Here is a 26973-nt window from a genome sequence, read left to right on the forward strand (position 1 = left end):
TTCAAGGTACTCAAAGCGCTTTGACACTATTTCCACATTCACCCATACACACACACATTCACACACTGATGGCGGGAACTGCCATGCAAGGCCCTAACCACGAACCATCAGGAGCAAGGGTGAAGTGTCTTGCCCAAGGACACAACAGACGTGACGGGGTTGGTAGAAGGTGGGGATGGAACCAGGAACCCTCCGGTTGCTGGCACGGCCACTCTCCCAACCGCGCCACGCCGTCCCCCAAAAAAAAGGAATAAAAAGAGGGCAGTGGGAGGGATTCAGATGTTATTAGACACATCTACTAGGATAATTCTGGAAATTCGACGATAAAGTTCGCAACTTTTGGTCGCTAATAAAAAAGCCTTGCCTTTACCGGAAGTAGCAGACATTGTGTTGTGGAGCTCCTCACATCTGAACATTGTTTACAATCATAGCCACCAGCAGCGAGAGCGATTCGGACCTAGAAAGCGACAATTTCCCCATTAATTTGAGCGATGATGAAAGATTTGTGGATGAGGAAAGTGAGAGTGAAGGACTAGAAAAAAAAAAGGATAAAAAGAGGGCAGTGGGAGCGATTCAGATGTCATTAGACACATCTACAAGGATAATTCCGGAAATTCAACGATAAAGTTCGCAACTTTTGGTCGCTAATAAAAAAGCCTTGCCTTTACCGGAAGTAGCAGACATTGTGTTGTGGAGCTCCTCACATCTGAACATTGTTTACAATCATGGCCACCAGCAGCGAGAGCGATTCGGACCTAGAAAGCGACGATTTCCTGATTAATTTGAGCGATGATGAAAGATTCGTGGATGAGGAAAGTGAGAGTGAAGGACTAAACAAAAAATGGTAAATGGGTTATACTTGTATAGCGCTTTTCTACCTTCAAGGTACTCAAAGCGCTTTGACACTATTTCCACATTCACCCATACACACACACATTCACACACTGATGGCGGGAGCTGCCATGCAAGGCCCTAACCACGAACCATCAGGAGCAAGGGTGAAGTGTCTTGCCCAAGGACACAACAGACGTGACGGGGTTGGTAGAAGGTGGGGATGGAACCAGGAACCCTCCGGTTGCTGGCACGGCCACTCTCCCAACCGCGCCACGCCGTCCCCAAAAAAAAAAGAATAAAAAGAGGGCGGTGGGAGGGATTCAGATGTTATTAGACACATCTACTAGGATAATTCTGGAAATTCGACGATATAATTCGCAACTTTTGGTCGCTAATAAAAAAGCCTTGCTGGTTAACATCTAAATGCATAAGTTCATTCCAGACAGGTAATAATAAATATGCTAGTCTTTTCACTACCGAGCATTCTTCTCTGAGTCATTCAACTTAATCAAGCCATTTGTAACATTCCACTCTACAAAATAATAAAAGCAAGTACAAACGTATAATTTGTGCTGATATCGTATCGGATCGGAAGGGGAAAAAGTCGGATGGGGACACCCGTAGGCGACTATCCATCCATCCATCCATCATCTTCCGCTTATCCGAGGTCGGGTCGCGGGGGCAACAGCCTAAGCAGGGAAACCCAGACTTCCCTCTCCCCAGCCACTTCGTCTAGCTCTTCCCGGGGGATCCCGAGGCGTTCCCAGGCCAGCCGGGAGACATAGTCTTCCCAACGTGTCCTGGGTCTTCCCCGTGGCCTCCTACCGGTTGGACGTGCCCTAAACACCTCCCTAGGGAGGCGTTCGGGTGGCATCCTGACCAGATGCCCGAACCACCTCATCTGGCTCCTCCCCATGTGGAGGAGCAGCGGTTTTACTTTGAGTTCCTCCCGGATGGCAGAGCTTCTCACCCTATCTCTAAGGGAGAGACCCAAACTCATTTGGGCCGCTTGTACCCGTGATCTTATCCTTTCGGTCATGACCCAAAGCTCATGACCATAGGTGAGGATGGGAACGTAGATCGACCGGTAAATTGAGAGCTTTGCCTTCCGGCTCAGCTCCTTCTTCACCACAACGGATCGGTACAACGTCCGCATTACTGAAGACGCCGCACCGATCCGCCTGTCGATCTCACGATCCACTCTTCCCTCACTCGTGAACAAGACTCTTAGGTACTTGAACTCCTCCACTTGGGGCAGGGTCTCCTCCCCAACCCGGAGATGGCATTCCACCCTTTTCTGGGAGAGAACCATGGACTCGGACTTGGAGGTGCTGATTCTCATTCCGGTCGCTTCACACTCGGCTGCGAACCGATCCATTGAGAGCTGAAGATCCCGGTCAGATGAAGCCATCAGGACCACATCATCTGCAAAAAGCAGAGACCTAATCCTGCGGCCACCAAACCGGAACCCCTCAACGCCTTGGCTGCGCCTAGAAATTCTGTCCATAAAAGTTATGAACAGAATAGGTGACAAAGGACAGCCTTGGCGGAGTCCAACCCTCGCTGGAAATGTGTTCGACTTACTGCCGGCAATGCGGACCAAGCTCTGACACTGATCATACAGGGAGTGGACTATGTTCTGACACTGATCGTACAGGGAGCGGACCGCCACAATAAGACAGTCCGATACCCCATACTCTCTGAGCACTCCCCACAGGACTTCCCGAGGGACACGGTCCAATGCCTTCTCCAAGTCCACAAAGCACACGTAGACTGGTTGGGCAAACTCCCATGCACCCTCAAGAACCCTGCCGAGAGTATAGAGCTGGTCCACAGTTCCACGACCAGGACGAAAACCACACTGTTCCTCCTGAATCCGAGGTTGGACTATCCGATGTAGCCTCCTCTCCAGTACACCTGAATAAACCTTACCGGGAAGGCTGAGGACTGTGATCCCACGATAGTTGGAACACACCCTCCGGTCCCCCTTCTGAAAGAGAGGAACCACCACCCCGGTCTGCGACTAGTCTTGATTAAACTGATGACATTCTCAATGTTGATGTGCGCATGTAAGAAGGGCTCGTAAACCAAGGACTTGACTGTGAATGTCATCTTTCACTCAAAAATGTTGTTCAAAAGACAACTCGTTCACCAACATCACATTTTTACCAGGCAAAAACCTGCCAACCACATAAAGTGAAGTGAATTATATTTATATAGCGCTTTTTCTCTAGTGATTCAAAGCGCTTTACACAGTGAAACCCAATATCTAATTTTTTAATTTAAAGCAGTGTGGGTGGCACTGGGAGCAGGTGGGTAAAGTGTCTTGCCCAAGGACACAACGGCAGTGACTAGGATGGCGGAAGCAGGAAGTGCTCTGGGGCAAGGGTCTACTTAAAATTACCTTCAAGGCTGGTAACTGTAATCACCATTTTTCTTTTCTTTTTACTATGATTAGCCCAATTCAAACCGTCCATCCATCCATTTTCAACCGCTTGTCCCTTTTGGGGTTGCGGGGGGTCGACTAGACCAATTTTCATGAAACTCTGGAGTCGTGCGGGAGAATACGAACGTGGAACTACCGTTTAAGGACCCATCCATCCATCTTTTACCGCTTGTCCCGTTCGGGGTCACGTGGGTGCTGGAGCCTATCTCAGCTGCATTTGGGCGGAAGGCGGGGTACACCCTGGACAAGTCGCCACCTCATCGCAGGGCCAACACAGATAGACAGACAACATTCACACACTAGGGCCAATTTAGTGTTGCCAATCAACCTATCCCCAGGTGCATGTCTTTGGAGGTGGGAGGGGCCTATCCCCAGGTGCATGTCTTTGGAGGTGGGAGGGGCCTATACCCAGGTGCATGTCTTTGGAGGTGGGAGGGGCCTATCCCCAGGTGCATGTCTTTGGAGGTGGGAGGGGCCTATCCCCAGGTGCATGTCTTTGGAGGTGGGAGGGGCCTATCCCCAGGTGCATGTCTTTGGAGGTGGGAGGGGCCTATACCCAGGTGCATGTCTTTGGAGGTGGGAGGGGCCTATCCCCAGGTGCATGTCTTTGGAAGTGGGAGGAAGCCGGAGTACCCGGAGGGAACCCACGCATTCACGGGGAGAACATGCAAACTCCACACAGAAAGATCCCGAGCCCGGTATTGAACTCAGGACTATTCAAGACCTTCGTATTGTGAGGCAGATGCACAAACCCCTCTCCCACTGTGCTGCCCACCGAAAAAAGGAATTTAGAAAAAGTTGTATTTTGTGCAAGATGAGAAAGGTTCTGGTTTTCAACACTTGGTATTGAATGTTTACAATTTGGGATCAGACTTCAGTTGTTCTGGGTCCTGGAAAAGGCACAATTAGGGTCAAATAATCAGTGCTATAGTCCAGATCAGTGGTTCTCAACCTTTTTTCAGTCATGTACCCCCTGTGAATATTTTTTTTAATTCAAGTACCCCGTAATCAGAGCAAAGCACTTTTGGTTGAAAAAAAGAGATAAAGAAGTAAAATACAGCACTATGTCATCAGGTTATGATTTATTAAATTGTATAACAGTGCAAAATATTGCTCATTTGTAGTGGTCTTTCTCTAACTATTTGGAAAAGAAGATAAAAATAACAAAAAACTTGTTGAAAAATAAAGAAGTGATTCAATTATAAATAAAGATTTCTACACATAGAAGTAATCATCAACTTAAAGTGTCCTCTTTGGGGATTGTAATATCAATCAATCAATCAATGTTTATTTATATAGCCCCAAATCACAAATGTCTCAAAGGACTGCACAAATCATTACGACTACAACATCCTCGGAAGAACCCACAAAAGGGCAAGGAAAACTCACACCCAGTGGGCAGGGAGAATTCACATCCAGTGGGACGCCAGTGACAATGCTGACTATGAGAAACCTTGGAGAGGACCTCAGATGTGGGCAACCCCCCCCCTCTAGGGGACCGAAAGCAATGGATGCCGAGCGGGTCTAACATGATACTGTGAAAGTTCAATCCATAGTGGCTCCAACACAGCCGCGAGAGTTCAGTTCAAGCGGATCCAAGACAGCAGCGAGAGTCCCGTCCACAGGAAACCATCTCAAGCGGATCAGCAGCGTAGAGATGTCCCCAACCGATACAGGCGAGCGGTCCATCCTGGGTCCCGACGAGCGGTCCATCCTGGGTCTCGACTCTGGACAGCCAGTACTTCATCCATGGTCATCGGACCGGACCCCCTCCACAAAGGAGGGGGGCATAGGAGAAAAAATAAAAGAAGCGGCAGATCAACTGGTCTAAAAAGGAGGTCTATTTAAAGGCTAGAGTATACAGATGAGTTTTAAGGTGAGACTTAAATGCTTCTACTGAGGTAGCATCTAGAACTGTTACCGGGAGGGCATTCCAGAGTACTGGAGCCCGAACGGAAAACGCTCTATAGCCTGCAGACTTTTTTTGGGCTCTAGGAATCACTAATAATACGGAGTCTTTTGAACGCAGATTTCTTGCCGGGACATATGGTACAATACAATCGGCAAGATAGGATGGAGCTAGACCGTGTAGTATTTTATACGTAAGTAGTAAAACCTTAAAGTCACATCTTAAGTGCACAGAAGCCAGTGCAGGTGAGCCAGTACAGGTATATATGTATGTATATATGTATATAAAGGTATATACAGTATAGGTATATATGTATGTATATATGTATATAAAGGTATATACAGTATAGGTATATATGTATGTATATATGTATATAAAGGTATATACAGTATAGGTATATATGTATGTATATATGTATATAAAGGTATATACAGTATAGGTATATATGTATGTATATATGTATATAAAGGTATATACAGTACGGGTATATATGTATGTATATATGTATATAAAGGTATATACAGTATAGGTATATATGTATGTATATATGTATATAAAGGTATATACAGTATAGGTATATATGTATGTATATATGTATATAAAGGTATATACAGTATAGGTATATATGTATATAAAGGTATATACAGTACAGGCGTAATATGATCAAACTTTCTTGTTCTTGTCAAAAGTCTAGCAGCCGCATTTTGTATAGAGATCCATCTGGATTCATGAACTTCATTCTTAACATTTCTTCGCAAAAAAATAAATCTTTAACATCAGTATTTATGGAACATGTCCACAAAAATCTTTTCACAGTTTATGAACTTACATTAATAATCTGTTGAAGTCTTATTCAATAAATATATTTATAACGGATTTTTGAATTGTCGCTATTTTTAGAATATTAAAAAAAAAATGTCACGTACCCCTTGGCATACCTTCAAGTATCAATCAATCAATCAATCAATGTTTACTTATATAGCCCTAAATCACTAGTGTCTCAAAGGGCTGTACAAACCACCACGACATCCTCGGTAGGAAAACTCACACCCAGAGGGACATTGGTGACAATAATGACCCAGTGGGACATCGGTGACAATGATGACTATGAGAACCTTAGAGAGGAGGAAAGCAATGGATGTCGAGCGGGTCTAACATGATACTGTGAAAGTTCAATCCATAATGGATCCAACACAGTCGCGAGAGTCCAGTCCAAAGCGGATCCAACACAGCAGCGAGAGTCCCGTTCACAGCGGAGCCAGCAGGAAACCATCCCAAGCGGAGGCTGATCAGCAGCGCAGAGATGTCCCCAGCCGATACACAGGCGAGCAGTACATGGCCACCGGATCGGACCGGACCCCCTCCACACGGGAGAGTGGGACATAGAAGAAAAAGAAAAGAAACGGCAGATCAACTGGTCTAAAAAGGGAGTCTATTTAAAGGCTAGAGTATACGCGTACCCCCATTTGAGAACCACTGGTCTAGATAAAATGTTCAATATAGAGAAGCACTAATACTGTACGTCTACTTCTTTAATAGATCCTCAGCTGTAGACGCCATTAGACCCGGCCATCAAGTCTGACTGTTAATGTTTGGCACCAGTAAGTTTGCATCAGAGAGGTTCTTTAAGGGCGAGCATCACAGATCTGTGAAATTAGATCTGCAGAGTTGAAGTTTGTGCCTTTTTTTTTCTTGTGAGACGTGCCTCCTCTAAAAACGACATAAGTGGGAATCAAAGGATGAAAATCATCCTGACAGGTGTAACATTATCCCGGTGCTAATCTCTTCATCGTAGGATAAACGGGACGCACAGCGGTGGATTCAGGGACCTAAGCGGGTCCTGTCATAACAATGCTTTGAAGGACCATCGGGCTTTTAAGGCGTCGGTCAAGGTTGACTCTGCCGGATTAACATTCCGTCAGCTTTTATTTTCAGTAGGCGTCGGCACGCTATGATTACCGCCGCGAGAGCTGCTGATTGACGGCGGAGTGCGTTGTCGTAGCCCCTTCTGGTGAAGTCACATTTTAAAGATCTGAACATCACTTTCTCGCACAAACCGCACTCCTCCTTGCATTTTAAGACTGGGAGAACTGTAAATAGCACAAGCTGTCCAAGGGCAACATTTGCTTGGCTGTTTTATCGCTTTGCTGTGAATCACAGGAGGATGTGTGGAGGATGGCTGGCGAAACAATGAAGTGGAACCAATCCAACAGGCACCCACTTTATCTCATCCCCGTTTTCCCATTGCCTTTTCTCCATTTTTTTTTTTTCCGCTATCGCCGGCTATCTTAATGAGCGCCGGCTTTCCATCAAGGGCGAGCGCCAGCCTGAGCGATGCATTGCAGGCAAGCAAGCAGGGCACACGGGGAGCTGGCGGGCCAGGACGGCCATCGCCTATTAAGTCCATTTAAATCCACCGACATAAGCAGCAGTGGGACTTCACCTTATTGCAGGTTCACAAAACGCAAAAAAGAAATCCACTATGTTAACTTTCAAAATATTGGATCAGTTATGGTCAGGTGATGTCAGTCTTTTAGAGTAGAATAGAATAGAATAGAAAGTACTTTATTGATCTCTGGGGGTAATTCAGCACCACAGTTCGCTCACAATAAACAATAATAATAATAAATAGTATATGACATATATTATATATATATATGTCGTATGTGTATGGTGTATGGGTGTGTGTAGGGATCGGTTCGCAGCCGAGTGTGAAGCGACCGGAATAGGAATCAGCACCTCCAAGTCTGAGTCCATGGTTCTCGCCCGGAAAAGGGTGGAGTGCCATCTCCGAGTTGGGGAGGAGACCCTGCCCCAAGTGGAGGAGTTCAAGTACCTAGGAGTCTTGTTCACGAGTGGGGGAAGAGTGGATCGTGAGATCGACAGGCGGATCGGTGCGGCGTCTTCAGTAATGCGGACGTTGTACCGGTCCGTTGTGGTGAAGAAGGAGCTGAGCCGGAAGGCAAAGCTCTCAATTTATCGGTCGATCTACGTGTATGGATCGGTTCGCAGCCGAGTCTGAAGCGACCGGAATGAGAATCAGCACCTCCAAGTCCGAGTCCATGGTTCTCGCCCGGAAAAGGGTGGAGTGCCACCTCCGGGTTGGGGAGGAGACCCTGCCCCAAGTGGAGGAGTTCAAGTACCTAGGAGTCTTGTTCACGAGTGAGGGAAGAGTGGATGGTGAGATCGACAGGCGGATCGGTGCGGCGTCTTCAGTAATGCGGACGTTGTATCGATCTGTTTTGGTGAAGAAGGAGCTGAACCGGAAGGCAAAGCTCTCAATTTATCGGTCGATCTACGTGTATGGATCGGTTCGCAGCCGAGTGTGAAGCGACCGGAATAGGAATCAGCACCTCCAAGTCCGAGTCCATGGTTCTCGCCCGGAAAAGGGTGGAGTCCCACCTCCGGGCTGGGGAGGAGACCCTGCCCCAAGTGGAGGAGTTCAAGTACCTAGGGGTCTTATTCACGAGTGGGGGAAGAGTGGATCGTGAGATCGACAGGCGGATCGGTGCGGCGTCTTCAGTAATGCGGACGTTGTACCGATCCGTTGTGGTGAAGAAGGAGCTGAGCCGGAAGGCAAAGCTCTCAATTTATCGGTCGATCTACGTGTATGGATCGGTTCGCAGCCGAGTGTGAAGCGACCGGAATGAGAATCAGCACCTCCAAGTCCGAGTCCATGGTTCTCGCCCGGAAAAGGGTGGAATGCCACCTCCGGGTTGGGGAGGAGACCCTGCCCCAAGTGGAGGAGTTCAAGTACCTAGGAGTCTTGTTCACGAGTGGGGGAAGAGTGGATCGTGAGATCGACAGGCGGATCGGTGCGGCGTCTTCAGTAACGCGGACGTTGTATCGATCCGTTGTGGTGAAGAAGGAGCTGAGCCGGAAGGCAAAGCTCTCAATTTATCGGTCGATCTACGTGTATGGATCGGTTCGCAGCAGAGTGTGAAGCGACCGGAATAAGAATCAGCACCTCCAAGTCCGAGTCCATGGTTCTCGCCCGGAAAAGGGTGGAGTGCCACCTCCGGGTTGGGGAGGAGACCCTGCCCCAAGTGGAGGAGTTCAAGTACCTAGGAGTCTTGTTCACGAGTGGGGGAAGAGTGGATCGTGAGATCGACAGGCGGATCGGTGCGGCGTCTTCAGTAATGCGGACGTTGTATCGATCCGTTTTGGTGAAGAAGGAGCTGAGCCGGAAGGCAAAGCTCTCAATTTATCGGTCGATCTACGTTCCCATCCTCACCTATGGTCATGAGCTTAGGGTCATGACCGAAAGGATAAGATCACGGGTACAAGCGGCCCAAATGAGTTTCCTCCACCGTGTGGCGGGTCTCTCCCTTAGAGATAGGGTGAGAAGCTCTGCCATCCGGGAGGAACTCAAAGTAAAGCCGCTGCTCCTCCACATGGAGAGGAGCCAGATGAGGTGGTTCGGGCATCTGGTCAGGATGCCACCCGAACGCCTCCCTAGGGAGGTGTTTAGGGCACGTCCAACCGGTAGGAGGCCACGGGGAAGACCCAGGACACGTTGGGAAGACTATGTCTCCCGGCTGGCCTGGGAACGCCTCGGGATCCCCCGGGAGAGCTGGACGAAGTGACTGGGGAGAGGGAAGTCTGGGCTTCCCTGCTTAGGCTGCTGCCCCCGCGACCCAACCTCGGATAAGCGGAAGAAGAAGGATGGATGAATGGATTTAAACACATTTCAAGTCAAACTTTGGGGATTAATACATGTGGCATATTTTTCAGAAAAATATTCCATCCATTTCTACCGCTAATTCCCTTTTGGGGTAGCGGGGGGCGGGAGGAAAGCTGTGTACAAACTGGAACAAGTCGCCACCTCATCACAGGGCCAACACAGATAGACAGACAACATTCACATCCACAGAAAAATATTAATAATTATAATAACAATAAAGCGGTCCATGGTTTGACAAATTTGGCATTATCAATGAAACATCAATCAAAGTTGACTTATATAGCCCTTAATCACAAATGTCTCAAAGGGGCTTAGAAGACTTTAAAGGCCTACTGAAATGAGATTTTCTTATTTAAACGGGGATAGCAGGTCCATTCTATGTGTCATACTTGATCATTTCGCGACATTGCCATATTTTTGCTGAAAGGATTTAGTAGAGAACATCCACGATGACGATTGCAACTTTTGGTGCTGATAAAAAAGCCTTGTCTTTACCGGAAGTCGCAGACGATGATGTCACATGTTGATGGCCCCTCACATATTCACATTGTTTTTAATGGGAGCCTCCAACAAAAAGAGCTATTCGGACCGAGAAAACGACAATTTCCCCATTAATTTGAGTGAGGATGAAACATTTGTGGATGATGATATTGATAGCGAAGGACTAGAAAAAAATAAAAAAATAAAATAGAGTAAAAAAAAAAAAAAGGCGATTGCATTGGGACGGATTCAGATGTTTGTAGACACATTTACTAGGATAATTCTGGGAAATCCCTTACCTTTCTATTGTGTCGCTAGTGTGTTAGTGAGATTAAATAGTACCTGATAGTCGGAGGGGTGTGTCTTTAGGCCAGTGTCTGAGGAAAGTCGACGTCAGCTGCACGGATGGCGCAAGCTCAGCTGATCTCCGGCAAGAGGCGACTTTTTACCACAATTTTCTCACCGAAACCTGCCGGTTGACAAGTGGTCGGGATCCATGTTCGCTTGAGCGCTCTGATCCATAGTAAAGCTTCACCTCCAGGAATTTCAAACAAGGAATCACCTTGTGTTTGTGTGGCTAAAGGCTATAGCTTCCCAACTCCGTTTTCTACTGTGACTTCTCCATTATTAATTGAAAAAATTGAAAATTGCACAGATGTTTTCAACAAGAAAGTCCGCGAGAAATTTAAAATTGCAATTTAGTCAACTAAAAAGGCCGTATTGGCATGTGTTGCAATGTTAATATTTCATCATTGATATATAGGGACGGCGTGGCGCAGTGGGAGAGTGGCCGTGCGCAACCCGAGGGTCACTGGTTCAAATCCCACCTAGAACCAACCTCGTCACGTCCGTTGTGTCCTGAGCAAGACACTTCACCCTTGCTCCTGATGGGTGCTGGTTGGTGCCTTGCATGGCAGCTCCCTCCATCAGTGTGTGAATGTGTGTGTGAATGGGTAAATGTGGAAGTAGTGTCAAAGCGCTTTGAGTACCTTGAAGGTAGAAAAGTGCTATACAAGTACAACCCATTTATTTATTATTTATTTATATAAACTATCAGACTGCGTGGTCGCTAGTAGTGGCTTTCAGTAGGCCTTTAACTAGCATCACAAATAGCTGTAACATGAATGCAGGGCCTCCATAGCGGGTCTGCATGCATCCCATAATGAGCCAGCAGAGACTATAGCGGGCCGGCTCATTAGCATGCATGCTAGAAGAAGCAGGTGAGTCCCACAGGCAACATACAATAGGCTCCACGTCATAAACAGCTTTCCCGGGAAATGATCTTAACGGGCAGCAACAATAGCGAGACACCATTATGTGGAAGCATTATGTAGGACAAGATGCTGTTCCAGCCTAGCAGAGACTCCATTTCCTTGGTGTTTGCTGAAGCAAGAACAGCTTCTACGCCTGAAAGACACACACGCTGGCATATTCTCTTTCACATATTCTCCGGGACACGGCAGTAAATGTATCCAAACTCCCGGGGGATTGAGCATCCACACAGCGCGGCGTCGCATTGCTCTCTGCGATACGGCTGCAGGATTTTGGCAAGCGCCGCTGTTCTGCTCATGGTTCCGAGCTAACGTCCTTGAGTGGTGCTGAATCACGTCCTCCAGCTTCAGCCAAGGAGGAACCAAAAGAGGAGATGTTTAGAAAAGTTTGGACGGAGCCCGGAGTTGCTATTAACAGCTGCCGTTTTCTTGCTGATATCAAAAAAGTCCCCATGGAGGTGCAGAGGGAGGAGATTGCTGCAGGTGAAGGCAGCAGCTGCCTCTTCTCTGGAGAAGCCATTATCTTCGGACGTATGGAAATCTGCTAATTACTGGCAAATCAGAGGAGGGTTCATAGTTATTAGCGCCAGATGCAAGACGGGCCCTTGTCTGCACCTTTTTGTTCCCGGACCACGTCCTGCGATACGTGTGTCTTTGACGCAGCCCAGGTCGTAATGACACGGTCATTTTTCACAGATGGCCGGAATATCAACGTCAGAGTCACAGAGGACAATGCAGCAGAAAGTTTTGCCGACGCGATAAAGACGCCTCTTGAAAGTGAGCCTTTCATTCTTTATCGAGACAGAACTCTGCAGGCTGGCCTTCGTTAAAGGCCGACTGAAATGAGATGTTCAATCAATCAATCAATCAATGTTTACTTATATAGCCCTAAATCACTAGTGTCTCAAAGGGCTGCACAAACCACTACGACATCCTCGGTAGGCCCACATAAGGGCAAGGAAAACTCACACCCAGTGGGACATCGGTGACAATGATGACTATGAGAACCTTGGAGAGGAGGAAAGCAATGGATGTCGAGCGGGTCTAACATGATACTGTGAAAGTTCAATCCATAATGGATCCAACACAGTCGCGAGAGTCCAGTCCAAAGCGGAACCAACACAGCAGCGAGAGTCCCGTTCACAGCGGAGCCAGCAGGAAACCATCCCAAGCGGAGGCGGATCAGCCTTGGTTTAACTCTTATCTTACTGATAGGATGCAGTGTGTCTCCCATAACAATGTGACCTCTGACTACGTTAAGGTAACGTGTGGAGTTCCCCAGGGTTCGGTCCTTGGCCCTGCACTCTTCAGCTTCTACATGCTGCCGCTAGCAGGTCCATTCTATGTGTCATATTTGATCATTTCGTGATATTGCCATATTTTTGCTGAAAGGATTTAGTAGAGAACATTGATGATAAAGTTCGCAACTTTTGGTCGCTAATAAAAAAGCCTTGCCTTTACCGGAAGTCGCAGACGATGACGTCACCAGTGTGAGGACTCTCACATCCTCACATTGTTTATAATGGGAGCCTCCAGCAAAAAGAGCTATTCGGACCGAGAAAACGACAATTTCCCCATTAATTTGAGCGAGAATGAAAGATTTGTGGCTGAGGATATTGATAGCGAAGGACTAGAAAAAAAAAATAATAATAATAAGGTAAAAATTCAGATGTTTTTAGACACATTTACTATCAATCAATCAATCAATCAATGTTTACTTATATAGCCCTAAATCACTAGTGTCTCAAAGGGCTGCACAAACCACCACGACATCCTCGGTAGGCCCACATAAGGGCAAGGAAAACTCACACCCAGTGGGACATCGGTGACAATAATGACTATGAGAACCTTGGAGAGGAGGAGAGCAATGGATGTCGAGCGGGTCTAACATGATACTGTGAAAGTTCAATCCATAATGGATCCAACACAGTCGCGAGAGTCCAGTCCAAAGCGGATCCAACGCAGCAGCGAGAGTCCCGTTCACAGCGGAGCCAGCAGGAAACCATCCCAAGCGGAGGCGGATCAGCAGCGCAGAGATGTCCCCAGCCGATACACAGGCAAGCAGTACATGGCCACCGGATCGGACCGGACCCCCTCCACAAGGGAGAGTGGGACATAGAAGAAAAAGAAAAGAAACAGCAGATCAACTGGTCTAAAAAGGGAGTCTATTTAAAGGCTACAGTATACAAATGAGTTTTAAGGTGAGACTTAAATGATTCTACTGAGGTGGCATCTCGAACTGTTACCGGGAGGGCATTCCAGAGTACTGGAGCCCGAACGGAAAACGCTCTATAGCCCGCAGACTTTTTTTGGGCTTTGGGAATCACTAATAAGCCGGAGTCCTTTGAAGGCAGATTTCTTGCCGGGACATATGGTACAATACAATCGGCAAGATAGGATGGAGCTAGGCCGTGTAGTATTTTATACGTAAGTAGTAAAACCTTAAAGTCACATAATAAACACAAGATAGTAGTACCAAAGCAAGCATACACATATATACATACATACATTCATACAACCATGCAAAACCCAACAGTAGACTACCCCACATGAGGCATTATAGGTAGGTGGTTAATGGGGAAGTTTTCAGTTTCTTTTTGAAGTTGGAGCACTGAGCTCTCATTAAGCTGGTTCCAAATCTTTGGTCCCCTGCATACAACATTGTGAGCACCATCAAGGTATATATTGACGCTTACATAGGTCTGGTGATAATGTTCCCCTTTAACTCGGATCAATCGTCCTGTCCCCTTAGCAGAAAAACAGCCCCAAAGCATGATGTTTCCACCACCATGCTTCACAGTAGGTGTGGTGTTCTTGGGATGCAACTCAGTATTCTTCTTCCTCCAAACACGACGAGTTGAGTTTATACCAAAAAGTTCTATTTTGGTTTCATCTGACCACATGACATTCTCCCAATCCTCTGCTGTATCATCCATGTATCCATTATTTTCCACCATAATTTACTAATAAATTCTTTAAAATTCCTACAATGTGAATTCCTGGATTTTTTTCTCTCACAGTTGAAGTGTACCTATGATGAAAATTACAGACCTCTGTCATCATTTTAAGTGGGAGAACTTGCACAATCGCTGGCTGACTAAATACTTTTTTGCCCCATCATTCCGCGACGTTTTCAACAGGACACTTCGCGGGAAATTTAAAATTGCAATTTCGTAAACTAAAGCGGCCGTATTGGCATGTGTTGCAACGTTAATATTTCATCATTGATATATAAACTATCAGACTGCGTGGTGGCTAGTAGTGGCTTTCAGTAGGCCTTTAATGAAATGTCACAACAACAAATCCCAACTCGCTACCATGATAATAATTGCAAAGCTTTGGACCCCCTGCGGGCTCTCCTGGGAATGTCTGAGTACTGACCGAGCACATTAGCACAGCTTCTTTCTGACACCTCCTTCCTGCGAGCGCTGCGAGACATGTGAGAAAAATAGAAGCGTCACATTTCGGCAAACACCGGCTGCAGGTGACTCAAACTGCGAGGTGGCAGTGGGGACGCACGAGAGGCAGGAAATTAAACATGGCAACACAACCAGAGATATATTTACAGATTTGCATTCATTTCCTCGCACCTCCCCCCTTTTGCCATTCCTGTCTCAGGGGTACCTGGCTCGCAGCAGGACTGGTCCCAACAGATGCCTGCAGAGATACAACATAAATATTTAGACAGCTAGAAAAACACGTCCTTTTTTTCCATCCCCAACCTCTAGCGATACCTTTGTATTCGCTCCTCTCTAATGCAGGAGGATATATTTGCTCGGGAGGACACCCCTGGGAATAAGGTTAGGATTTTAGAAAACCATTTTTTTTTTCGGGCTTATTTCCAGCCTGAGCGACCTCAAAGCCTGTTCGTCAATGTTCACTGTCCACAGTCTGGGTAACGTCTCACTGACAGCGAGCCAAAAGACTGTCTGTCCTCAGTGCTGCTTCGGGAGTCTAAAAAGGAGCTCAGTGCTCTTAGGACCTGTGTCTAAATCTATTAATTTTAAGAAATAAGGCTTCCGGCGACAACAAAACATCTCCTTATTTGGTGGCTTAATATTCACTTGTACACTCTTCACATTTCAGCAAGCATTTTTATTAGAGTATACAGTCGTGGTCGAAAGCTTACCTCATTAATTTTCTCCAGAAGGTCTTATCTTTGTCCATGTGATGTCAGATGAAACAAAAATGGAGTTTTTTGGCCACAAAACCAAGCAATATGTTTGTTTGGAGGTGAAAAGGTGAGGCATTTAATCCCAGGAACACCATCCCTACCTTCAACCATGGTGGTGGTAGTATTATTCTCTGGGCCTGTTTTGCTGCTAATGGAACCGGCTTCACGGTGGCAGAGGGGTTAGTGCGTCTGCCTCACAATACGAAGGTCCTGCAGTCCTGGGTTCAAATCCAGGCTCGGAATCTTTCTGTGTGGAGTTTGCATGTTCTCCTCGTGAATGCGTGGGTTCCCTCCGGGTACTCCGGCTTCCTCCCACTTCCAAAGACATGCACCTGGGGATAGGTTGATTGGCAACACTAAATGGTCCCTAGTGTGTGAATGTGAGTGTGAATGTTGTCTGTCTATCTGTGTTGGCCCTGCGATGAGGTGGCGACTTGTCCAGGGTGTACCCCGCCTTCCGCCCGATTGCAGCTGAGATAGGCGCCAGTGCCCCCCGCGACCCCGAAAGGGAATAAGCGGTAGAAAATGGATGGATGGAACCGGTGCTTTACAGAGAGTAAAGGATATCACCACATGGGCTCAGGAATACTTCAGAAAACCACCGAGATCATCTAAGACAGTTGTCCCCCACGTTTTTGTATCCGCGGACCGCAGGGGGGGAATCTTTTTTTTTTTCTTCTTCTTTGTCATGAAAAAGGGAGGTTGTTGTCATGAAAAAGGGACGTTTTTGTGGTTGGTGCACAAATTGTAAGCGTATATTGTGTTTTTTATGTTGATTTAATTAAAAAATATATATATATATATATATATTTATTTTTATTTTTTTATAAAAATGAATAAAAAATTCTTCTGCGGCCCGGTGGTTGGGGACCACTGATCTAAGATGTACTCATGCAAAGTGGAAAAGTGTTCTGTGGTCTGACGAGTCCACATTTCAAATTGTTTTTGGAAATATTTGACATCGTGTCATCCGGACCAAAGGGGAAGCAAACCATCCAGACAGTTATCGACGCAAAGTTCAAAAGCCAGCATGTGTGATGGTATGGGGGTGCATTAGTGCCCAAGGCATGGGTAACTTACACATGTGTGATGGTATGGGGGTGTATTAGTGCCCAAGGCATGGGTAACTTACACATGTGTGATGGTATGGGGGTGTATTAGTGCCCAAGGCATGGGTAACTTACACATGTGTGATGGTATGGGGGTGTATTAGTGCCCAAGGCATGGGTAACTTACACATGTGTGATGGTATGGGGGTGTATTAGTGCCCAAGACATGGGTAACTTACACATGTGTGATGGTATGGGGGTGTATTAGTGCCCAAGGCATGGGTAACTTACACATGTGTGATGGTATGGGGGTGCATTAGTGCCCAAGGCATGGGTAACTTACACATGTGTGATGGTATGGGGGTGTATTAGTGCCCAAGGCATGGGTAACTTACACATGTGTGATGGTATGGGGGTGTATTAGTGCCCAAGGCATGGGTAACTTACACATGTGTGATGGTATGGGGGTGTATTAGTGCCCAAGGCATGGGTAACTTACACATCTGTGATGGTATGGGGGTGTATTAGTGCCCAAGACATGGGTAACTTACACATGTGTGATGGTATGGGGGTGTATTAGTGCCCAAGGCATGGGTAACTTACACATGTGTGATGGTATGGGGGTGTATTAGTGCCCAAGGCATGGGTAACTTACACATGTGTGATGGTATGGGGGTGTATTAGTGCCCAAGGCATGGGTAACTTACACATGTGTGATGGTATGGGGGTGTATTAGTGCCCAAGTCATGGGTAACTTACACATGTGTGATGGTATGGGGGTGCATTAGTGCCCAAGTCATGGGTAACTTACACATCTGTGATGGTATGGGGGTGTATTAGTGCCCAAGGCATGGGTAACTTACACATGTGTGATGGTATGGGGGTGTATTAGTGCCCAAGGCATGGGTAACTTACACATGTGTGATGGTATGGGGGTGTATTAGTGCCCAAGTCATGGGTAACTTACACATGTGTGATGGTATGGGGGTGTATTAGTGCCCAAGTCATGGGTAACTTACACATGTGTGATGGTATGGGGGTGTATTAGTGCCCAAGTCATGGGTAACTTACACATCTGTGATGGTATGGGGGTGTATTAGTGCCCAAGGCATGGGTAACTTACACATGTGTGATGGTATGGGGGTGTATTAGTGCCCAAGTCATGGGTAACTTACACATGTGTGATGGTATGGGGGTGTATTAGTGCCCAAAGCATGGGTAACTTACACATGTGTGATGGTATGGGGGTGCATTAGTGCCCAGGGCATGGGTAACTTACACATCTGTGATGGTATGGGGGTGTATTAGTGCCCAAGACATGGGTAACTTACACATGTGTGATGGTATGGGGGTGCATTAGTGCCCAGGGCATGGGTAACTTACACATGTGTGATGGTATGGGGGTGTATTAGTGCCCAAGGCATGGGTAACTTACACATGTGTGATGGTATGGGGGTGTATTAGTGCCCAAAGCATGGGTAACTTACACATGTGTGATGGTATGGGGGTGTATTAGTGCCCAAGTCATGGGTAACTTACACATCTGTGATGGTATGGGGGTGTATTAGTGCCCAAGGCATGGGTAACTTACACATGTGTGATGGTATGGGGGTGTATTAGTGCCCAAGTCATGGGTAACTTACACATGTGTGATGGTATGGGGGTGTATTAGTGCCCAAGGCATGGGTAACTTACACATCTGTGATGGTATGGGGGTGTATTAGTGCCCAAGTCATGGGTAACTTACACATGTGTGATGGTATGGGGGTGTATTAGTGCCCAAGGCATGGGTAACTTACACATCTGTGATGGTATGGGGGTGCATTAGTGCCCAAGGCATGGGTAACTTACACATGTGTGATGGTATGGGGGTGTATTAGTGCCCAAGGCATGGGTAACTTACACATGTGTGATGGTATGGGGGTGTATTAGTGCCCAAGGCATGGGTAACTTACACATGTGTGATGGTATGGGGGTGTATTAGTGCCCGAGTCATGGGTAACTTACACATCTGTGATGGTATGGGGGTGTATTAGTGCCCAAGGCATGGGTAACTTACACATGTGTGATGGTATGGGGGTGTATTAGTGCCCAAGGCATGGGTAACTTACACATGTGTGATGGTATGGGGGTGTATTAGTGCCCAAGGCATGGGTAACTTACACATGTGTGATGGTATGGGGGTGTATTAGTGCCCAAGACATGGGTAACTTACACATCTGTGATGGTATGGGGGTGTATTAGTGCACAAGGCATGGGTAACTTACACATGTGTGATGGTATGGGGGTGCATTAGTGCCCAAGTCATGGGTAACTTACACATCTGTGATGGTATGGGGGTGCATTAGTGCCCAAGTCATGGGTAACTTACACATGTGTGATGGTATGGGGGTGCATTAGTGCCCAAGTCATGGGTAACTTACACATCTGTGATGGTATGGGGGTGCATTAGTGCCCAAGTCATGGGTAACTTACACATCTGTGATGGTATGGGGGTGCATTAGTGCCCAAGGCATGGGTAACTTACACATGTGTGATGGTATGGGGGTGCATTAGTGCCCAAGTCATGGGTAACTTACACATCTGTGATGGTATGGGGGTGCATTAGTGCCCAAGTCATGGGTAACTTACACATGTGTGATGGTATGGGGGTGCATTAGTGCCCAAGGCATGGGTAACTTACACATCTGTGATGGTATGGGGGTGCATTAGTGCCCAAGGCATGGGTAACTTACACATCTGTGAAGGCACCATTAATGCTGAATGGTCCATACAGGTTTTGGAACAACATATGCTGCCATCTAAGTGCCGTCTTTTTCATGGACGCCCCTGCTTATTTCAGCAAGCCACATTCAGCACGTGTTACAACAGCTTTGGAGGTGAAAATGTGAGGCATTTAATCCCTAGGAACACTATACCTACCTTCAACCATGGTGGTGGTAGTATTATCCTCTGGGCCTGTTTTGCTGCTATAGAACCGGTGCTTTACAGAAAGTAAATGGGCAATGAAAAAGGAGGATTACCTCCAAATTTTTCAGGACAACCAAAAATCATCAGCCCGGAGGTTGGGACTTGGGCTCAGTTGAGTGTTCCAACAGGACAATGACCCCATGTACACGTCAAACGTGGTAAAGGAATGGTTAAATCAGGCTAGAATTAAGGTTTTAAAATGGCCTTCCCGAAGTCTTGACTTAAATGTGTGGACAATGCTGAAGCTTGTGGAGGGCGACCAAAAGCGGTGTATTGCAGTGAAACTTGCCAAGTGACTTGTATAATCAAATATTCCTGTATATATACTTTGGACACAGCAGATTTGGTCACATTTTCTGTAGACCCATAATACATTCATAAAAGAACCAAACTTTATGAATGTTTTTGTGACCAACAAGTACATGTATGTGCTCCAAACACTCTATCACAAAAAAAATAAGCATACTTGCCAGCCTTGAGACCTCCAATTTCGGGAGGTGGGGGGTGGGGGGTTGGGCAGGGGCGTGGTTAAGAGGGGAGGGGCGTGGTTAAGAGGGGAGGGGTATATTTACATCCAATTCACCAACTCGAGTATTTCATATATATTTCATATATATAAATATATATATGTATAAATACTTGACTTTCAGTGAATTCTAGCTATATATATTTATTTTATTATATATATATAAATAAATAAATAAATGATAAATGGGTTGTACTTGTATAGCGCTTTTCTACCTTCAAGGTACTCAAAGCGCTTTGACACTACTTCGACATTTACCCATTCACACACACATTCACACACTGATGGGGGGAGCTGCCATGCAAGGCAGCCAACCAGCACCCATCAGGAGCAAGGGTGAAGTGTCTTGCTCAGGACACAACGGACATGACGAGGTTGGTTCTAGGTGGGATTTGAACCAGTGACCCTCGGGTTGCGCACGGCCACTCTCCCACTGCGCCACGCCGTCCCATAAAATAAATAGTTCAATTTCAGACGGCACCTATCAAATAAACAGTAATAAAAACACAGTTGTTCTACTAGCTGTACTGTGCTTGCTGGTTACTAAAAAAACAACAACACTTACCTTTCACTGTTTGAGTAACATCACTTCCGAGTTTCCAGAAGATGGCGCCAGTATGTGCTTTGGCCTGCCGTCTCTCGCTGTCAGCTCTGTTCGTTTTTGTGTTGTTTGCGTCTATTTTCGTCTCTGTCAGGTCACTGCTTGTGTATGACCGCCAAACCCTGTTGGATCTCTGCCCCTCTCCCTCTGATACGATCAACTTCGATGTTGGTTTTTCGACGTCCCAGTCAGCTTTTTCACCTGGCTTCCTTTCCCGCCTCGGTGCTCCTCTCCCCCGCCACCTGCGGGCTGTGTGTCGTCATATCCGCCTGCAATCCTCGTTTTCAAGCTTCGAACTGTGCATGTTTGAGCTGGAGGGGGTGTGGCCTCCAGCTCCGGCTGAACGTCGGGAGATTTACGGGAGAACATTTCTTCCGGGAGGTTTTCGGGAGAGGCGCTGAATTTCAGGAGTCTCCCGGAAAATCCGGGAGGGTTGGCAAGTAGGAAAATAAGAGTTGTAAAAAGTATTGAAAAACTCAAGACAGTCATGACATTATGTTCTTTACAAGTGTATGTAAACTTTTGACCATGACTGTATGTTGTCAGTGGATAATACTAAGGCTGTCTTTCATGAAGGATTTTTATGGTTCAATTTGATATGTTAGATCAGGGGTGTTTTCATTGAGGGCCACACCGTAGGTATGGCTGCCCTCAGAAGGCCGCTTGTGACTGCGAATAACACAGGTGCTGCTCAATAAATTAGAATATGACCAACAATTTCTAAAAAGGTTTTCAAAAAATGTTAGCCAACTGAAAAGTATGAACATGAGCAGCATTCAAGACTTGGTCAGGGTTCTGCATTGTCGGGTTTTGCTTATCGCATTTTCCTCTGGGGGTCAGGCGACTTTGCCGGCCAATGAAGGACAGGGATAGCATGGTCCTTAAACCAGGTACCGGTAGTTTTGGCACTGTGTGCAGGTACCAAGTCTTGTCGAATTATTCGGGACAATAAGACAATAAAGAACATGCCCTCGAACAGGTTTTATCCGACCAGCGGGATGAGTTCGCTAGATATAGAAATGAGACAAAATTTTTGACTGAAAGAAACGGCTGTTCTAAATATGTCCACTAGATGTCACAATAGCAATTCTGTGTATCTTTGTTGATCAGGGGTCGGCAACCCGCGGCCCCGGAGCAGCATGCGAATCTTTGATCACTCTGATGTGGCTCAGCTGCATACTTGCCGACCCTCGAGATTTTTCCGGGAGGTTGCCCGGATTTCAGTGCCTTTCCTAGAAATATCCCTGGGCTAACAATCTCCGGTTTTCACCCGCATAACTATTTTGAGGGCGTGTCGTGGTAACAATGCTTTTAACGTTCTCTAAAACATATCGTCGCGCCGGCCTTCACGCCATGCTATCTGCGTGCCGGCCGGTCACATGTAGCATGCGACCCTTGTTAGCACACATCATCGACTGCAAGGCTTACTTGGTCAACAGCCCCACAGGTTACACTGATGGTTGTGATATAAACAACTTTAACACTCTTACTAATATGCGCCAAACTGTGAAACCACACCAAACAAGAATGACAAACACATCCGCACTGTAACACAACATAAACACAACAGAACAAATACCCATAATCCCTTGCATCCCTAACTCTTCCGGGCTACATTATACACTTTAAGTTTATGGATTGCAATGCCTTGAAGTCGAGTTATTTCACCAAGCAAAGCTTACATCCACCCCATATAGTACACGCAAAATCCTCACGTAAATGAGGCGGTTTGCACCACTTTTCAATTGCACACAGTCTTAGTAGATCACACGTCCACTAATGGTACACACTGTTTTATAGAATGCGCAGACAGTTTAGCGTTAGGTATTTGTAAAGTAATCCAGGCCCTTTGTGCAAACCTGTGCTTTGACTTGTGGATTATTTTGTGTGACTCTTGTTATTGCTGTAAAGAATCCGATCAAGAAGCGAGAGGAGTGATCAAATTGTTCTTTACTATGACTTTTTTCAAAGGACTCCAGCTTATTAGTGATTCCCAAAGCCCAATCAATCAATCAATGTTTATTTATATAGCCCCAAATCACAAATGTCTCAAAGGACTGCACAAATCATTACGACTACAACATCCTCGGAAGAACCCACAAAAGGGCAAGGAAAACTCACACCCAGTGGGCAGGGAGAATTCACATCCAGTGGGACGCCAGTGACAATGCTGACTATGAGAAACCTTGGAGAGGACCTCAGATGTGGGCAACCCCCCCCCTCTAGGGGACCGAAAGCAATGGATGTCGAGCGGGTCTAACATGATACTGTGAAAGAAGTCTGCGGGCTATAGAGCTTTTTCATTTCGGGCTCCAGTACTCTGGAATGCCCTCCCGGTAACAGTTCGAGATGCCACCTCAGTAGAAGCATTTAAGTCTCACCTTAAAACTCATTTGTATACTCTAGCCTTTAAATAGACTCCCTTTTTAGACCAGTTGATCTGCCGTTTCTTTTCTTTTTCTTCTATGTCCCACTCTCCTTTGTGGAGGGGGTCCGGTCCGATCCGGTGGCCATGTACTGCTTGCCTGTGTATCGGCTGGGGACATCTCTGCGCTGCTGATCCGCCTCCACTTGGGATGGTTTCCTGCTGGCTCCGCTGTGAACGGGACTCTCGCTGCTGTGTTGGATCCGCTTTGGACTGGACTCTCGCGACTGTGTTGGATCCATTGTGGATTGAACTTTCACAGTATCATGTTAGACCCGCTCGACATCCATTGCTTTCCTCCTCTCCAAGGTTCTCATAGTCATCATTGTCACCGATGTCCCACTGGGTGTGAGTTTTCCTTGCCCTTATGTGGGCCTACTGAGGATGTCGTAGTGGTTTGTGCAGCCCTTTGAGACACTAGTGATTTAGGGCTATATAAGTAAACAATGATTGATTGATTATTAGAAAGTACTGCACCAATTGGGATTTGGAGATGAACAACCAACAACCGACACTGCTAGTTACACAAAGCCGTAGATTGATGTCGTGTTGGGTAGCATGGCAGAATGTTCTATTTGCATTCTGCAGCTTTGTACATCTGTTTCCATTCGCACCAAACTTTAATGAGTTCTTTCTCTGGATACGTGCCAACTAGCTGAAAAGTTTCATGGAAATCCCTGCCGTAGTTTTTTTTTTGCAAAAGTGTGCATAGGAAGTAACTTGTCCTTGCACCCAACTTTGAGACATGATTGGGAGGAACCTTGAGTGGATTTTTCGGACCCCGCTGTCGGCCCGTCTCCAGGTCCCAGCTGTGGCGCCGCAATGGCAGTGTGTGCATTCTAGTCATGCTCCCCTGCAAATGGCAAATAAACCTAGGCGCTTTTTGCGAGGATTGAGTCGGCGCTGCCAAAGATGAAAATGCATGTCCTCATTGATAGCAGGGTATGCCCGCCCCCAACCCACCTCACCCCCCCGGGGATATAGTTTGGATCAGATGGGGAGCGAAGCTGGACTGCGACACAGCTGCTCACAAATCACACTGTGTGCTCGAAGCGGCGACATGTGCCACCTGTTGTGTGTCCTCGACAGAACCGCTGACCCGTTTAAGTGGCATCAAATTAAAGGCCGGTTTCGTCGTTTCAGAACTCTTTCCCTCTCTTTGGTACGAAAGAAAAGATGGAGGTAAAGGTGGTGGCGAAAGGGTGAGCTTGGCCCTTTTCTGCTCTCTCTGTAAGCAATTTTCAGCTCGAGTGAGCAGAGATACGTCGGCCGGAGCAAGAACAATAGCGAAGCTCATTTATTTCCATTGTCCCATGAAGCCACATAAGACAAAAGAAGCCATTTAGGCGTTTGTGTGGAACTGAAAGGAGGCTGGCACACACCTTATGCTCATCAGTCAAAAGGCTACGATCATTGTCATCACTATCCTGATGAGGTTGCGTCCAGGAAACAGCGGGGGGTAGGGATGCCCGTGATTGATCGCTACGCTAAGATAGTCGTCGCCGTCGCTCTCCCCGGGCAATCGCTCGCTCAGCGTGCCGGCGAGATTTCGAGTCGGCGCTTTCAACTTGAGCGCGATGACTGCTGGTGCCTCGGGGAGATGTTCCAGCAGAAAGACTGTCAAAACGAGAGGGGAGGAGGGAAAAGTGTCCGCAGTGTTTGGCCTCTGCGGACTGTGAGGCTTAACGGGGCAGCACAAAGGTGCACAAAGAGCAGCCACCTGTGGGGCTACAGTACCACGCTATATGGCCCTCTCGCCGCCGCTCTAATCCACTTGTCCTCAGCGGGGAAACAAGTGTGTCCCATTTGTGTTGTTAGCGTTTCCCAGCCTAAATCACTTGGACTTAAGCATTTTATGGGGATTAGGACAGTTTAGCTCCCAGCCCCGATGTTACCATTAGGGATTTCTGGCAAAGCAGATAAGTGAAGGTTCAAGACTGAGGCACAGATGTCACACCTAGTGACCTAATGGTTCCGGAATACACAACATTTGTGAGAGAATGCTTTTCACAGCCACCAGGGGGTGTGTTTGTAGGGCTATAGCAGGGGCGCTCACACGTTTTCTGCAGGCGAGCTACTTCACATCTGTATTCTCAGCTCTTGCTTGCCAGTGACAGTCACAACTACAGTACCAGGCTAGCCCAAAGAGGTGCTCTCACCCGTCTTAAACCCAAAAGTGATGTTTTGAAAAAGACTGTAATGTATCGGTGCGGCGTCTTCAGTAATGCGGACGTTGTACCGGTCCGTTGTGGTGAAGAAGGAGCTGAGCCGGAAGGCAAAGCTCTCAATTTACCGGTCGATCTACGTTCCCATCCTCACCTATGGTCATGAGCTTTGGGTCATGACCGAAAGGATAAGATCACGGGTACAAGCGGCCGAAATGAGTTTCCTCCGCCGTGTGGCGGGTCTCTCCCTTAGAGATAGGGTGAGAAGCTCTGCCATCCGGGAGGAACTCAAAGTAAAGCCGCTGCTCCTTCACATCGAGAGGAGCCAGATGAGGTGGTTCGGGCATCTGGTCAGGATGCCACCCGAACGCCTCCCTAGGGAGGTGTTTAGGGCACGTCCAACCGGTAGGAGGCCACGGGGAAGACCCAGGACACGTTGGGAAGACTATGTCTCCCGGCTGGCCTGGGAACGCCTCGGGATCCCCCGGGAAGAGCTAGACGAAGTGGCTGGGGAGAGGGAAGTCTGGGTTTCCCTGCTTAGGCTGTTGCCCCCGCGACCCGACCTCGGATAAGCGGAAGATGATGGATGGATGGATGTAATGTATCAGGCAATCACTTACTGGAATAGACTTCCACAATATCTGCTATCAATCACCAGCATAGTGGGCTTTAAGAATAAACTAAAAGGAGAAGTATTGCGTAAAGAGATTATTTTAGATTGTACCTAATGTCATGACTGTTTTTATTGACTATTGAGTATTTTATTGATTATGGGATAAGCAGCAGAAAATGGATGGATGATACTTTTTTCGTCACTTATTGTTTGTCTTTGGTACACTAATGTGTATATTTTAGGTCATTGGTTCTTTGTTTTATTTTTGCAAAAATGTATACAGTATATCTATTTTTATATTGCTATTTTTATCTTTGGTATGAAAATTATTATGTAACAACATTTATTAGTATTTTTTGGTTCTTTGTTGTTCCTATTTTTGTATTATGACAATTTATTATTGGATCATGTTGTACTGCATTTTAATCGTTTGTTCTGTGGTTGTGTGATGTTTTTTGCCTGGACCCCAGGAAGAATAGTCTCCACTGCGGTGTAGACTAATGGGGATCCTTAATAAACTAATAAACTAATTTTTTTTCAATTGACCAAGTCGAGGAGATCTACCTCTTTCCTATTTATAATTTATATTTATGAAAGAGACATTTTTGTTAACAAGTTAATGGTGTTTAATGATAATACAAGCATGTTTAACACACATAGATTCCTTTCTTCCATGAAGACAAGAATATAAGTTGGTGTATTACCTGATTCTGATGACTTGCATTGATTGGAATCAGACAGTGGTGCTGATAACGTCCGCATTTTCAAATGGAGGAAAAAAAAAAGTCCTCCTTTCTGTCCAATACCACATGAAAGTGGTTGGATT

At 46.5% G+C, this 26973-nt stretch overlaps 1 protein-coding gene and 1 long non-coding RNA gene across 2 annotated transcripts in view; one reads left to right on the forward strand and one right to left on the reverse strand.

The window, feature by feature from the left end:
* The window catches only part of chrm2a (cholinergic receptor, muscarinic 2a), a 110611-nt gene that overhangs the window by 77015 nt on the left and 6623 nt on the right, over window positions 1-26973 (forward strand). The window lies entirely within an intron of this gene.
* LOC133559989 (uncharacterized) overlaps window positions 14882-26973 on the reverse strand; it is a 40568-nt gene continuing 28476 nt past the window's right edge. The window contains exons 2-3 of the long non-coding RNA XR_009808365.1: window positions 15215-15281; window positions 14882-15052 (exon numbers count right to left, since the gene is read on the reverse strand). This is a non-coding gene — a long non-coding RNA (uncharacterized LOC133559989). The remainder of the gene's footprint in view (window positions 15053-15214; window positions 15282-26973) is intronic.

The sequence above is a fragment of the Nerophis ophidion genome, linkage group LG10, assembly GCF_033978795.1.
Source record: "Nerophis ophidion isolate RoL-2023_Sa linkage group LG10, RoL_Noph_v1.0, whole genome shotgun sequence".
NCBI lineage: Eukaryota > Metazoa > Chordata > Actinopteri > Syngnathiformes > Syngnathidae > Nerophis > Nerophis ophidion.